This window comes from Crassostrea angulata, chromosome 7 (assembly GCF_025612915.1).
Source record: "Crassostrea angulata isolate pt1a10 chromosome 7, ASM2561291v2, whole genome shotgun sequence".
In the NCBI taxonomy this organism is placed as follows: Eukaryota; Metazoa; Mollusca; class Bivalvia; order Ostreida; family Ostreidae; genus Magallana; species Magallana angulata.
This window is the reverse complement of record NC_069117.1, coordinates 55,980,164-55,996,358: the sequence shown is the minus strand read 5'-3', so window position 1 is coordinate 55,996,358 and position 16,195 is coordinate 55,980,164. Positions and strand designations below refer to the sequence as shown.

Sequence of the window (16,195 nt, the reverse complement as noted above, 5' to 3'; positions counted from 1 at the left end):
TATAAAACAGTTTTTTTTTATTTAGAAAGCTCTGTATATTAGAATATAGAGAAATGATCTATTTCCACCGCTAAATTATTTGGGTTCTTTACTTCTCTTCATGTAAATGTTAGTTTATTGCCCTTAATATCATATAACAAAGTGTAATGCAGTTTAATGATCTGAAGGTTAATCCATCCTCCTTAATTCCAAAATGGTGTAAAATAATAAGAATCTTTTGTCTGCCAGGTACAAACTCCGCATGGCTAACATGATGTTCCATAATATTTGGGTAATGGAATGTCAGTTCGCATGTCAACATCATGGGAAATGACCTGATTTTGAACCCCAGAGAAGGTAGCCTTCATTATTCTGTGTGTAAAGTTTTATCAGCAAGAGCAAGGAAACTGACCAGTTTGTAGAATTTTACAGGTTTTTGCTTTCATGGTTTTGATATTTATAATCATTTTGAGATTGATTCGGTTATTATTTTGTATCTTTTGATTCAATTCATTTAGTCAACAATAACACCTTATGTTGGTTTCTTCATAGCATTACATTTAAATTTCAGAGATTATTAATAAATAAACGATGTATAATGCAAGCAAAAGATTGCAAGCTGTTCGACGACAACTTTTGCATATGGATGAACAGTACAGGAATGGTTTAGACATCGATGAAGACACCTCGATGGTAGAGACCGAAAATTGTCAAGATGAACCAAAGGACTTGGTGGAAAAGGTAATATTATGCTATAACGTATACATTTGCAGTGCTAATTTCTTTTTTAATTTATTAGTTGCCAATAAATTCTTAACTCTGAGGTGAAGTTAGTAAATTTTTATACCTATTATCGCTTATTTTTTACGTGCAGGCACGTAGTAACACTGTTTTAACTCACGGATATATATCTTTTTAAATTTTTACATATTTATAAATGAGTTCCTAAGTCAACTGTTCCATCCTTTTTTTGGTATTTTTTCCTTCATTTTTAAAATTATTTCTTTTTAACGATTTGTCTTAATGGAATTTAATTTGAAATTGACGACTTTGCTAATTTTAACTTATATTAATTTTAAATACGTAAACACATTATTTATTTTGATATTCATAAAAAAATCTCGAGTCATCTACGTCATTATAACGACTTTTCACTCGAATGCAAATTTGAACATGAATACAATAAAAGGACAATTTATCATGTTCTATTATAAAAAGCGCGACATTTACAGCAAAATTGTCATTATGATAAAATATGCGAGTATCGTAAAAATGTAATTTTTTGAGTTCAACTTGTGTATCATCAAAAATTCAAATATTTCAAACATGTGCCGGAAACAATACCTAGGGTACATTGTAAGTTAACTATCAAGATTTTCTTTTTATTTCTTTTTGGTTTTTTTGTTTTTGTATATGTCGAACCCCCTTAATCCAATAGTATTTAATATTCCTTTCATCATAACAATTGTGTAAGGCTTCATCCTAATAAAATGGTGGTTTTTTTTAAATCTAGATAAATGAATTATGATATACTATATCTATAATCAAAAGAAATAAACCCTGTCTCGTACAATGCTTACACCACGCTGTGAACTCTGTGAGAAAATGGGTTCTGTAGAGAGTGGAAATAATCACGTCCGCTAGAGATAAAGAATTTGCCCTACTTACTGTAATGTCAATATACTTTTGTCCTTGTACTATATTTCTGGCTAGTTTTTTTTTCTAATCAAATGAGCAACTAATGAGTTTGAAATACAAATAGCTAATAGAGGGTGCACATAGATGACTTAAAAATTAACAATGCGCCGGATAATTGTGTCAGTGTCAAATTGACAAGATACAGTTCCGGGAGAAAAAACATATTTCCTTCAAAAAATAATATCCCGTGGGCAAAAGTATCTAGGGAAGAAATATTTTTTGTCCAAATTTTAGAAAATTCTTTGTAAGGATAATTTGATGAAATTAGAGGCTATAATCTCTTTGAGCAATTATTTATCATGCCAAATTGGATATTATTTTGTAAACTGCATCTGAAGACTATGCAAACTATATGCATAATACCACCTTGACCCTGACATCATTATCTGGCCGTGTTAGTTTTAAAACAATATGGTGACGCACACGCCATTGCTTGACCAAAAACTGAATATTTATACGAATTTTCCATATTTAATATCTCATATCAAAATAAAAACTTCTAAAAATTAAGGTTCAAAAGTAAATAAATCCGGTTATAAAGGAAAAAATAAAATTATTCATTTGCGCAACACTTACATATTGAGTTTCTTTCCTTCCACTTCATCGAGAATGAAAATAATAGAGTGCAGCATTCAGCATAAACAAGCGACCTCTCAATAAAACTTGATGTATTCAATATTAATTTAATTCTTTTTTTTTACCCAGCACATCAACTTTATTGTAACGATTTTACACAGCAACTTTTCCATCCCGTTTTTATGTAGAAAATATCAACAAATTGCTTTTTCCCGTAATGTTTAATCACTGATTGATACATCTGATTTATATACAAGCATACGTTTCAAACAATTAAGGGTCTTTAAAGGCCTATATATAATCTTAATCCGGAAAAATCGTACCTTACCTATTTAAATTGTGTCTATTTATAATAATCAGAGGGTGAGGGCATATAAATCGGTGGATCGATTGGCGCGTTTGCTGAATATTATTTTATGCGTTATTTTACGTCTGGGACCTTATTCACGAAGCATCCGTTAAATAAAGGGTCCGTTTACTCCTCCGCTAAATTTTCCGTTATACAGTCATATATATTTTGGTATTCACGAAACATTCGTTATTTAACGCTTCATTAAACCTTTCCCTATCGGTAAAACTTAACGGATGGGTTAGATGACCTGTTAAACGGGCGCCGTGTGATAAGTAAATAGAACTAGATCTCGTTACGAGTAACGAGTAGGTCTTCCGTCCGATTTTGTTTTATACAATACAATGAAAAATCGATACTCTCTGCAAAATCTAAGGTTCTGGTGAAACTAGGTTTTTTGTCTCAAGACCGGAAACGGGCGAACGGAAATGATTAATGAAAATTAAAGCTAGGTTTTTTGTATACATTTGCCTAGTGTACATCACTGTTTATTATCCTAGATGAAACACCAAAGACAATCAGTTCAACTCGTTAAAAACATGAATTGTATGAACTCTTCTCGTGAGTACCGGAAGTGACGGTTGAAAAAAGAAAACCGTTAAACACATCTTCAATCAATTGTTTATCATTTATAAATGTTCGTGTCTGAATCACTTACAGAGACTAAAATCTCGCGGGTATCAAATTTGTAAAAAGGATAAGTACCTTAAATATTTGATATAACTCACCGGAAGTAGAATATGTTTGCTTATTTAACACATATAAGATCATGAAATGATATACCGGTATTCATTCCATGTAAAAAAACATGTTTTTAAGTGCTTCCAGTGACGACCGGAAGTGACCACGATTCAAACAAAATAACGTAAACATGGATACATACTTAGGGCTATCATCCCACAAAGTTTGGTTGTTCATGTCATCACCGTTTTTGAGATCTCGTAGAATCATTGGGTTTTTTTCTCTTGACAGAAAACGGACATACAGAAATGCTCAGTGAAAATAAAAACTCAGTGTTTCTTGAACATTAGACACTTGTACTTTATTGTTTATGAATTGTACTAAAATTGTCAAAGGAAAACAGTTAAGCTTTCAAACCGCTGGATTTGTTTTAACCCTTCCGGTGAGGACCGGAAGTGACGGTTGACAAAATGAAAGCAATTAAATGCATTATCTATCGAATGTCTATTATCTATATAAGTTTTGTGTATTGATCACTCGACTCTCTGAGATTTCGTGGGTAAAACATGTTTAAAAAACGCTTTCTGAGATATTTGAGATATCTCACCGGAAGTCGAATTTTTTGGTTTTTATTTAACATTGGATGCATAACATATTTAAGGTTTATTACTTATATTTCAATTCTATATGAAAGAAATTAAATGCAAAATTGAAAAAAATTGAAGTGCTTCCGATGACGACCGGAAGTTATGACGAACAAAACAAAATAATTTAAAGACATCTACAACTATAGTTCTATAATACTACAAAGTCCTTATCATTTTTGAGATCTCAATGTCACAAGCTTGTTATCGCGGGACAGGAAACGGACGACAGGAAATGAACTTTGAAAAAATTAAAAATTCGATTCTTGAGATATAATTAATTTCTATCACTCCTGAAAATTTCAAGAAAAATCTATTGAGCCGCCTCTGAGAAATCGTGTGTACAAAAAAGGGGAACAAAATTCGTACCCAATTTTCGAGCCATAGTGAGCTCTTAAGAACGGCGCCAATGGCGTAAAACAAAAAAATAGGCTCAACTTCAGACTATGGTCTACCTATCCTGAAAATTTCATATTCATATCTATGATAGTTTTTGAGATGAAGCGTGCACAAAATGGGTCGAAAAAGTGACAAAATCAGCAATAAATCGGTACCGGAAGTGACGACGGCAAAAATGATAAAAGCAAAATAAATTCAGATCACTTCCTATCATCTGTGAAAAAATTGTGTAAATCAGTAGGATAATTTCGGAGACATCGCGTGCACAAAATTTGTGGAAATAGAAAATAATAACTAGATCTCGTTACGAGTAACGAATAGGCCTTCCGTCCGATTTGTTTTATACGATACAATGAAATATCGATACTCTCTGCTAAATCTGAGATCCTTGTGAAACTAGATTTTTATATCTCGAGACTGGAAACGGACGAACGAAAGTGATTAATGGAAAAAAGCTAGTTGTTCTTGTACATTTGCCTAGTGTACATCACTGTTTATTATGCTAGATAAAACACCTAAGAAAATCTGTTAGACTTGTTAAAAACGTGGATTGTTTGAACCCTTTCGTCGAGCACCGGAAGTGACAGTTGACAAAATTAAACCCGTTGAACACATCTTCCATCAATTAACTATCATTCATTAAAGTTTCATGTCTCAATCACTTACATTGACTAAAATCTCGGATATCAAATTAATAAAATGGATAGCTACTTAAGATATTTGATATAACTCACCGGAAGTAGAATTAGATTGCTTATTTAACATTGTATAGTAAAAATATATAAGATCGTATACTAGTATATTCATTCGATGTAAAATATACAAAAAAAGGAAAAACTAATATTTTAAGTACTTCCAGTGACGACCGGAAGTGACAATGAATCAATCAAAATAAGGTAAGCACAGATACATACTTTAGGCTATCATCCAACAAAGTTTGGTTGTTCAAGTCGTCACCGTATTTGAGGTCTCGTGGAGTCATTTTTTTTTGTCGCTTGACAAGGAAGTGGACAAACGGAAATTCTCAGTGAAAATAAAAGTTAGAATTTCATGAACATAAGACAACTGTACTTTATTGTTTATCAATTTTACTAAAATTGTCAAAGAAATAGTTAAACTTTCAAACTGCTGGATTTGTTTGAACCCTTCTGGTGAGGACCAGAAGTGACGGTCGACAAAAAGAAAGTGGTTTAACACATTTTCTAACAAATATTTATCATCTTTCTTAGTCTGGTGTATTGATCGCTTGACTTTCTGACATCGTGTGGGTAAAACAGTTATTTAAAAAAGGCTATCTGAGATATTTGAGATATCTCACCGGAAGTAGAATTTTTTATTTATTTAACATTGGATAGATGACATAGGTAAGGATTAATAGATATACTTTAATTCTATATGAAATAAAATTAATGCAAAAAAAAAAAAAAATTTAGAGTGCTTCCGGTGACGACGGAAGTTATGACTAACAAAACAAAATAGTTTAAAGACATCTACAACTATAGATCTTTAATCCTACAAAGTCTTTATGCCCAAGTCCTAATCATTATTGAGACCTCAATGTCACAAGATTTTTGACGCGGATCAGGAAACGGACGACAGGAAATTAACTTTGAAAAAATGAAATAAATTCCTGAGGATAAAGTTTTGTTCTATCACTCCTGCAAATTTCAAGAAAATCTATCGACCCATCTTTGAGAAATCTTGTAGACAAAAAATGGGGAAAAAAATTCGTACCCAATTTTTGAGCCAAAGTAAGCTCCTTAGAATGGCGCCAATGGCGTAAAACAAAAACAATAGGCTCAACTCCAGACTATGGTCTACCTATCCTGAAAATTTTATATTCATGTCTCTGATAGTTTCAGAGTTTTAGTGTGCACAAAATAAGTCGTAAAAATGAACAAAGTGGCTGATAAATCGGTACCGGAAGTGACGACAAAAAAATTATCAAAAATATATTGAGTTCATATCAAGTCTTATCATCTGTGAAAAAATGGTGGAAATCCGTCGAATAGTTTTCGAGAAATCGTCTGCACAAAATTTGTGGGGAAAAAAAATAATACCTAGATCTCGTAACGAGTATTAAAGATCTTCCGTCCGATTTTGTTTTATACGATAGATTTTAATATCGATACTCCCTGCAAAATTTAAGGTCCTGGTGAAACTAGGTTTTTTGTCTCGAGACCGGAAACGGGCGAATGGAAATGATTAATGAAAATAAAAACTTTTTTTATACATTTGCCTAGTGTACATCACTGTTTGTCGTCCTACATGAACCACCAAAGACAATCAGTTCAACTCGTTAAAAACATGAATTGTATGAACTCTTCACGTGAGTACCGGAAGTGACGGTTGACAAAAGAAACCCGTAAAACACATCTTCAATCAATTGTCTATCATTCATAAAAGTTGGTATCTCAATCACTTACAGTGTCTAAAATCTCGCGGGTATCAAATTTGTAAAAAGGATAGGTACCTAAGACATTTGATATAACTCACCGGAAGTAGAATATGTTTGCTTATTTAACACATATAAGATCGTTTAATGATATACCGGTATTCATTCAATGTAAAAAAAAAAATAAGGAAATTTTTTTTAAAGTGCTTCTGGTGAAGACCGGAAGTGACGACGATTCAAACAAAATAATGTAAACACGGATACATACTTAGGGCTATCATCCCACAAAGTTTGGTTGTTTAAGTCATCACCGTTTTTGAGATATCGTGGAGTCATTGTTTTTTTGTCTCTTGACAGGAAACGGACAAACAGAAATGCTCAGTGAAAATAACAAATTAGTATTTCATGAACATTAGACACTTGTAATTTATTGTTTTTCAATTTTACTAAAATTGTAAAAGAAAAACAGTGAAACTTTCAAATAGCTTGATTTGCTTGAACCCTTCCGGTGAGGACCGGAAGTGACGGTTGACAAACTGAAAACGATTAAATCGTGTATTGATCACTTGACTTTCTGATATTTCGTGGGTAAAACATTTATCTAAAAAACGCTTTCTGAGATGTTTAAGATATCTCATCGGAAGTCGAATTTTTGTTTTCATTTAACATCGGATACATCACATATGTAAGGATTATTACTTATATTTCTATTTCCCCCCTACGCATCTAACAGAGAAATATACTGTTACATAAACCTGCTAATTACTTATGTACAAATCTAAATAAATGTTTGATATCTATATATTTTTCATGTAACAACCTGTTATTTTTTTCCCTTCTATCTTTGCTGTATTAATGACATACTTAGCATGAAACATTTCATGTGCGGAATTTTACTTTTAAATGAATATTTTCCTCCTTTTTTTCGTGCAAAATTGTAATACCAAAAAAAATTCAAAATGTATATGTACTAAGCCTCTGCGCAGGCCCACTACCTTCTGTTTTGTTACATATATATGATTGAATAGATGTATGAAAAAAAAAATTCAATTTCATATGAAACAAATTTAATTCAAAAGAAAAAATAATTTTTGAAGTGCTTTCGTTGACGACCGGAAGTTATGACGGACAAAACAAAATGGTTGAAAGACATCTACAACTATAGGTCTATAATCCTACAAAGTGTGAATGCTCAAGTCCTTATCATTTTTGAGATCTGAATGTCACAAGCTTTTTGTCGTGGGACAGGAAACGGACGACCGGAAATGAACTTTGAAGAAATGAAAAATGGATACTCCAGATATATTTTTTTTCTATCACTCCTAAAAATTTTAAGAAAATCTAACGAGCCATCTATGAGAAATCGTGTGTACAAAGAATGGGAACAAAATTCGTACCCAACTTTCGAGCCATAGTAAGCTCTTTAGAACGGCGCCAATGGCGTAAAACAAAAACAATAGGCACAACTTCAGACTATGATCTACCAATCCTAAAAATTTCATATTCATATCTCTGATAGTTTTCGAAATGGGTCGAAAAAGTGACAAAATCAACAATAAATCGGTACCGGAAGTGACGACGGCAAAAATATTAAAAACGAAATAAATTCAGATCACCCCCTATTATCTGTGAAAAAATGGTGTAAATCTGTTGGATAGTTTACGAGAAATCGCGTGCACAAAATTTGTGGAAAAAAAATAAGAAGAAGAAACTGTACGAAAACTATAAGGTCTTCCTTTGGACTTATTAATAAGATTTAAGGTCTTCCGTTGGAAACGGAAGACCTTAATAAGAAATTGTACGAAAACTATAAGGTCTTCCGTTGGAAACGGAAGACCTTAAAAATGACGAAATAAAGTTCTAATTTTTACCTTTCCTTTTACGTTGGAAAATAAGCAATCACTCAATTTATTCAATAGAGTAAAAACAAAAGCACGAATAAAAACAGTACATTTTTCGAGGTTTTATGGTACCCCACTGGAAAAATTTTGTACAATTGGTTTAAATGAAATTTAATAAAGTGTCGATAAAACAAAATACATTATTAATCAGGATATTACATTCATTTAGTTTACATACGCATGGCGCTCGTTTCATAAAGAGGCAGTACTCCTTCGCTTACCATTACGCAGGAGAAAATAAGAAACCAACGCAAATTTTGATTTCACAAAAGTGTTAATCTTTACGCTAGTGTTATATATCATATACTCCTTAAGGAAGGAATCTTCTCGTTATCAAACATTCTTCTTACAATAAGAAATCCATGAAATTTTGACACAGTCAAACGGATCGTATTACCAAATGATTCTATCAGTTTTATCAAATTTGAAATTTTTGTTTTTGAATTAAGGTCAGGTCAAGGTCACTATCTTTTTCTTCAACGTAAAGGATGATAAAAATAAGTGTAGCTCTTAGAAGTTCTGCAGATATTTGTTTAAGATTTGAAGATTCTTTTCTTCAATGAAATGATAATATATCATACATGTAATGTCTATCAGCTTATATTGCTAAATTGGAATGAATATTTATACTAAAATTGATGTTGCTTAGCCCGCATTTCCTCTAATTTTCTTAAATTTTGAAGAAATTTTGATTAATTTTTTATGCTTCCAGTGATAAACTGATCAGAGTCCACTTTGCATGAGGAGCTCAGACTTGCTTTTTGGTTTTTTTCCTTTCTTTTACGATTCATGTTGTAATAGTGAATGCATTTAAACATCAAAAGTCTGTGATCAGAACAATTTAATATATGAATCCCATACTGCAACAATTTGTGAGGGGGCTTGAGCCGTCCGTCAGTCAGTGCGTCATCCGTCAATCGTTGGGGTTTTTTTTGGAAGGGGGGGGGGGTTGGTACTAGTAATTTTTGTCAATTTATTTTTTAAAAACGCAGCTACTCTTAAACCATTTCATGGAATTTCACAAAACCTTTCGTGTATATGTGCATATTGCTAAAAATTTGATTTCATATTTTTTGTTGTGCTTTTTTTTTTTTTTTTTAAATTTAGCCCTTTGAAATTGAATTTAGAATTTTGTTGTTAGCGATGTATTTGAGCGGGCTCACCTTTTCTTTCGTTTTTTTATAGAAAGGCTTTATAAAACTATTCTAATTTTACAATTAAGGTACAACTATACTCACTTGGCGGGTGTGTCCTGTATAAAGGCAAGGTACACAAATTGCTTGCATTATTTTCTGATATTGACATAATAACAATCCAAATTTACTCTGTGAATTGGAATCCCGCCTTTATCCTGGCATGTATGGACAGTCCTTTTTCTGAAAAGTAAGGAAACATATTTTGTACTCAATGTAAGTAATAAAAGCCATGCGTGTTTTTTTTTTTGGGGGGGGGATGGGAGAAGGGGGAGGGGTTTGGTTGTTTAAATTCAAACTAAATAAAATTACATAGTAAAGTTACTGAAAATAGGCCTTGAATCCCTCTTCCCGACAAGCAAATTTGAATATTATAAAATATCTCTTGTTATCCCCCTCCCCCGGGTAAAAAATTCTGCAAATAATTTTTTCATAATATATTGTTTGTACTATATTTAAGACTTAGATAAAACTATAGTCTGTCCCAAGACATCCTGAATTCAGATTATGCTTTATTGCTTGATATTTTTAAATATGTCAGGGTTCAAACGATGTTCATTTAAAAGTATGAAAAATTTCCAAGACTTCTCTTGGAACAGCCATATCGTCCTTTATAGGATATATATGATTATTTCGTGCAATCCGTGATTTTCCTTTGGTAGCTGTAGGTTTCGACCAACCGATAAAAGAGCGTGCATCGGTAACCGTTTGTCTTCCATCATTGTCTGTTAATTTTCTAAAAGATGCTGTAGATTTTGTTCTAATCTGGTATTTGACCTATTTTAAAATGGTTTTAAAAATCAGTTGTTCGATTTGCATTAAAATCTTTTCATCCGCTTTCGGCAGCCTATAAGATGGAAAAATCAGCTTGAAAATGAACGCTTATCGGTATATTGAATTAATGTAAACATAAAATATCACACGATCCTTGTTTCCATAACAAAGAATTGTGAGCTCTGTATCTTGCTTTTAACTGTTCGAGTGACACTTAAAGTTTAGTTGATCATATTAGAAAAAAATGCACTACGGAAGCATTGTTAACAATAAAAAGTGAAAGATAAATGCTTTTTAAAAATTATAATAAAAGAAAAAGATAGTTCAGTTGTTTAAAAGAACATATTTAATAGTAAACAGCATAACAGCATAAAACGACGGTTGGTATCCTTTTTTCCAGGTCTATGTCTCAAGCTTTATCGTTAGAAAAATTTGGTCACATTATATACCGATCTTGATCAACAGCTTTACCGTTAAGATTGTTGGTTACCTTCTATTTCTTTCTGGGTCTCAGTTTTACCGTTATAACTGTTGGTCACTTTTTTTCGGTCTTGGTCTCAAGCTTTATCGTTAGAATTGCTGGTCACATTTTATACCGGTCTGAATCGCAGGCTTTACTGTTACCCGCCTGAGTGTCAGGCTTTACCGTTAAAATTGTTTGTATCCTTTTTTCCAGGTATATGTTTCAGGCTTTACTATTACATGTAGAATTTCTGGTCCCATTTTATACCGATCTTGATTAACAGCTTTACCGTTATAATTGTTGGTTACCTTGTATTTTGGTTTATGTCTCAAGCTATTCGTTAGAATTTTTGGTCCCATTTTATACCGATCTTGATCAACAGCTTTACCATTATAATTGTTGGTCACCTTTTTTTTTACCAGTCTTGGTCTCAAGCTCACCGTTAGAATTTTATACCGGTCTAAATCGCAGGCTTTACTGTTACTGGTCTGAGTCTCAGGCTTTACCGTTATTATTTTTGGTAACCTTTAATACCCAGGCTTTACCGTTTCGGATGCGTCTTCCTTACACTGTTTGACGGGAATGGATTTTTATTTAAAAAGTTCCAGTTCGGTGGTATAACACCCTTATTTGCACTGCTTCAATATAGAATGAGAATCTAAATACAAAGGAGTCTTACTTTGAATTTGTTTCCACAGAAAACTTTTTTGCCTTATCATAGATCGAAATAGCAAACTTGACTTCTATAGGTCATGAAATTCATATCAAAATATTTACGTTTCAGATCGAGAATCCCATGGAACGTAAAGATTAAATCAGATTTTGAAAAGTCAATTTTTTTTTCTATATTAAAATGGCATAGAAGTATATTTTGTCAAATCTGTATTGCAGGTCCCTTGACAGTCTAAATATTTTGGTCATTTGTAGAATCACTCTAAAGGTTTCATCAATTCTTCGGCGTCAGCAACTGCCCACGATCTACAAAACTGTAGCAGTGTGGACATCGAAAATGTTTTAGGATCAATTGTAGACTGCGGTTCTAGCGAAGATATTGACAATATTCCTCTTTCGGAAGAGCTACGGAGCGCCATTTCCAACATGGAAGATCTAGATGATGTAAGCTTCATTGAGATTTGGTTTGAATCCTTGGTTTAGAAACCAATCTTACCGACAGACTGACTATTGGCCATAAACTGACCAATACGCGGAATCAGGAGATTTGAATCTATCAATTTTAATTCAATGCCTTCAAAACGATAATATTATGCCAAATAAGGTTGTTTGAAACTATCAATTTGAATTCAATGCCTTTAAAACAACTGTATATGATGAAAAATTCAGCTTATGATCCAGGCTTGTGGAACTTGATCCAGTGTGTTTTAAACTGTAGGTGGACTGCCTGATAGGAAATGTAATAAACGCAGTTCAAGTGGACGCCTCCTTTGACCAAGATTTAGAAACGCTGGAACAATCTGTCTCATCACCCGTAAGTGTTCAGTTTTCAGCAAATAGCAAATACATGTACATTGTTGAGCCTTATTCATTTTTTAATCGTTGTAAAATAAAAAAAATATACGGTTAAGTTCAATGAACAAAACAGTCGATGTAATCAATTTCACTGCATTCCGCTGAACAAGTTTAGAAACTTTTTATTTCAGGACGGTCCTTTGGGAAGACTGGCGAATTATCCACAAACATCGTCAATAGCCAGTGGGAGTGGCCATAGTTCACTAAAGGGCAATGCCCAGCAGTCCATGACGTGGGACCAAGAGGAAAGCTGGAGAAAAGACAGGAGAAAAAAAGATAACCACAATATAAGTGAGTAATCATTTCATTTATGAATAATTGGGGTTTTTTTTTGGGGGGGGGAGGATGTGCTTTTTGTCATATTTAAACAAACAATATGTCATAACAAACAAAACATCATATCATACCAAACAGAATAAATAAAAAAAGCTTGCGCAGAACGCAATTATTATCGGGAGGGGGCACAGCAAAATCTTTGTTTGCAATGGATCGAAGCGATTACAATTCTATACATTTCACTTATAAAAATATTACATTTAATTGGTGTTTTTTCTGTTTTTGGTTTATTTTCAGTTGAGCGACGCAGACGATATAACATTAATGACAGGATTAAAGAATTAGGCACACTTCTACCTTCCAGTATCCCACCGTAAGAAAATAGTTTATATGTTTTTAAATTGTTTATGATGATTTTGTAACAAATGCAGCTTAATTAATTTCCAAGGCACTTCTATCACGATTGAGGACAACAAATTTAATTTATATACCAAAAAGAATAATTTTACATGTCACACCAGATACATTACACATGTGCTTTTCCGCCAAGAAGATTTACTCCATCGTCGTAACCAATCCTACACCAACCTCCCCTTAACACCTCCCCAAATATCTTTTCTCTGCCCCTCGTTCTTTTCCTACGGAATCTCGCTAATTTCACCAGTATGTTAACAAAGTCATTTTAAAGATACATGTAACAGTGTGTATGGTGTTATATGGGTACAGTAAATTTCATTTTTACAGTGACCTCAAACAAAACAAAGGCTCTATCTTAAAGGCGGCCGTGGAATTCATGAAGGAGCTGAAGAGAGACAATTGCAAGCTGCACAAACTGGAGGAGAACCAGCGAGTTATGAAGGCCAAAAATCAAAAACAATTGTTCAGAATTTTTGTAAGTACATGCATGAAATGTGGTGATAACGAACAGAAGTCAAAACCAAAGTAAAAAAAAAAATACAAAACAGTCAGAGAACAATCATGGACCTCTACAAAAATTAAAAGTTAGATCAGGTGCCTTGGAAAAGTAGGCATCCTCCGCAGACCAGTCACACCAAGAGTCAAACCAACCGTGTGCTCTTTGTCGTAATCTGGAAAACGGAAAATTGGTAGACAATTCGGTGGATAATAATGAACTTACAATAAGTAAGAGTCGGTCAGCATTCGACCTAGCCGAAGATTATATTTGCTATTCTATTGTATCGACTATAGAAATTACAAAATAATGACTTCATATCAATTGTTATTAAATGACTATAAGTATTTTGAAAGCATTCATATTGATCATGAAATAAATGTCAGTTACCTAAAGGCTATAAATGTATTCAAACCAGGCACGTAGCATCGTTTTTGAAAGTGGGGCGGAGGGAGGGGCAAACTGATTTATATTCTAAATCTGTAACGCTCTTATATCATTTTTTCCCATTTGCTATCGATAGAAGAAATGAATTTCACCTAGAGCACGTTCGCAGTTTGAAGTATCGATGCTTTAGATCTGCATATTCATTTTGCAAATATGCTGACCGTTTAAATCTTGCACTAGTACTGTAGTTCAAAACATCACGAATCCTCATTTCTCAGACACTTTCCCCCAACAAAGCGCGCTAAACAAAGTTTATAACCGTTCAGGATTATACCATTTGCCGGTTAAAGAGCGTTGATATTAATAAATGAACAACTTGTACAAATAAACATTAGAATTGAAAACAATTGAGACTACGAATTCCTTTTTTTGGATCCCCTGATTTCTTTGACACTTCTCATAATTTAAAATTCTGTGTATTGAAATATTTCGATAAAGCATGAAGAGCTTACATAGGAATGCTTACATCAATGAAAGACAATATGGCAAACAGACATTCAGTTAGCTTAATGTTCAAGGACGGCAAAGTGGGGCCACAATCCAAATAAAGTTCAATATAAGAAACAAAGAAAATGATTTTAAAAATTAGATCAACATGGACTCATTTTGAAATATGACATCTTTATGTATAGATAAAATCCAATTTACAAGGTGTAAGCTTAAAGGACACCTGACTATCAACAATTGTAATAATTAGCAAACTTTTATCCTTACATGTGAAAAAGGTATTCATTTATATTTACAGCAACTGGAACTAAAAATCAAACTATACGGTTTAACAGAAGATATGGATGACGTCAAAACCAGGAAAAGAAGCCCAAACGACAGTTGTCAGAAATAAATGCCATGGTAGAGGGGTTTTGCAAGCAAAGTACAATGTCCCTCCTGCAACAAACCGAAGAAAAAGAATTACCAAGCTGCAAAAAGAATAAATTATCTAAATTTCGCGAACAAAAATGCAACCCAAACCTCAAACAAGGATTACGACAATACCTTAGGAAAAAGATGGCCACAGGAATGCAAGCAGACGACAAACAATTTGAAAAGCTCGATTTTTTTCATGCCGAAAATCAATTTGAGGTTCAAGAGAAAACATCGCATATGATGATCAACAAGAAAAATGAGCAAGCTACAAAAGATATCCCAAAAAGTCACCCGAAAGAAAATATTTCTCTTGGAACAGATAAGAATAGTAGTGTTGTTGCGCAGAACATGGAGGAGGTCATAGAGCTGACAACGGAGCAATGCAACATTTTGCTGGATTTGTTTGAGAACCAAGGTAGTGTTAATGAAATCTTGATCAACAGCGAGGATATGATACAACAGGGAAGCTCCGCACCTGTGAGGGAGTGTTCGGCAGAACAAGACTGCTTGTCCCCAGTAACCAGCACCAGCAACATGCTCGAGAAGTTGCTGCGCAGGTCAGGAAGTAGTTCTGACTCATCTGGTTTAGAAGACTCAACAGAAAGTACAACGGGTCTACAATAAATGGTAGATAAAATGCGGTTATTTGTTCAAAATTGTTACGCACTTTTTTTTTTTTATAGAAAATTACATAGACTCTAAGAATCTCCTGAACCTGTATTTGATTTGTAAATTTCTGCTCTTTGTATCTTTGTATCTTTCTACTTTTTATAAATATGTAGTTCTTAGTGTCGGTATTGGTACTTCTTTATTGTTTGTGGCTAGTAATTTCCCATTTTAGATATTGTTGAAATTAACGTGCAAGTATTAATTACTAGTATTGCCGAGTACCCATTATTGCCGATTGTTATAAAAACAACAAGATTTCTGCTATTTATTCGTTGTTTTTAGCTACAAACCAAAAAAATAAGAAATAAACTTTTAAAGACACTATAAGAGTTGGGAATGAAGAAAATTTACATCAAACATCTCGGAACTCACTTTTAAGTTAACAAAGGTAAGCCTACGAAAACGTTTCTCATTTGTATCCGTGCGATGACTCATGGTACTGAATGT

At 33.2% G+C, this 16,195-nt stretch overlaps 1 pseudogene; it reads left to right on the top strand.

Moving 5' to 3' along the window:
* The first annotated feature begins 330 nt into the window (after window positions 1-330).
* Window positions 331-15,868, top strand: LOC128155739 (uncharacterized; annotated as a pseudogene).
* Window positions 15,869-16,195: the final 327 nt, after the last annotated feature.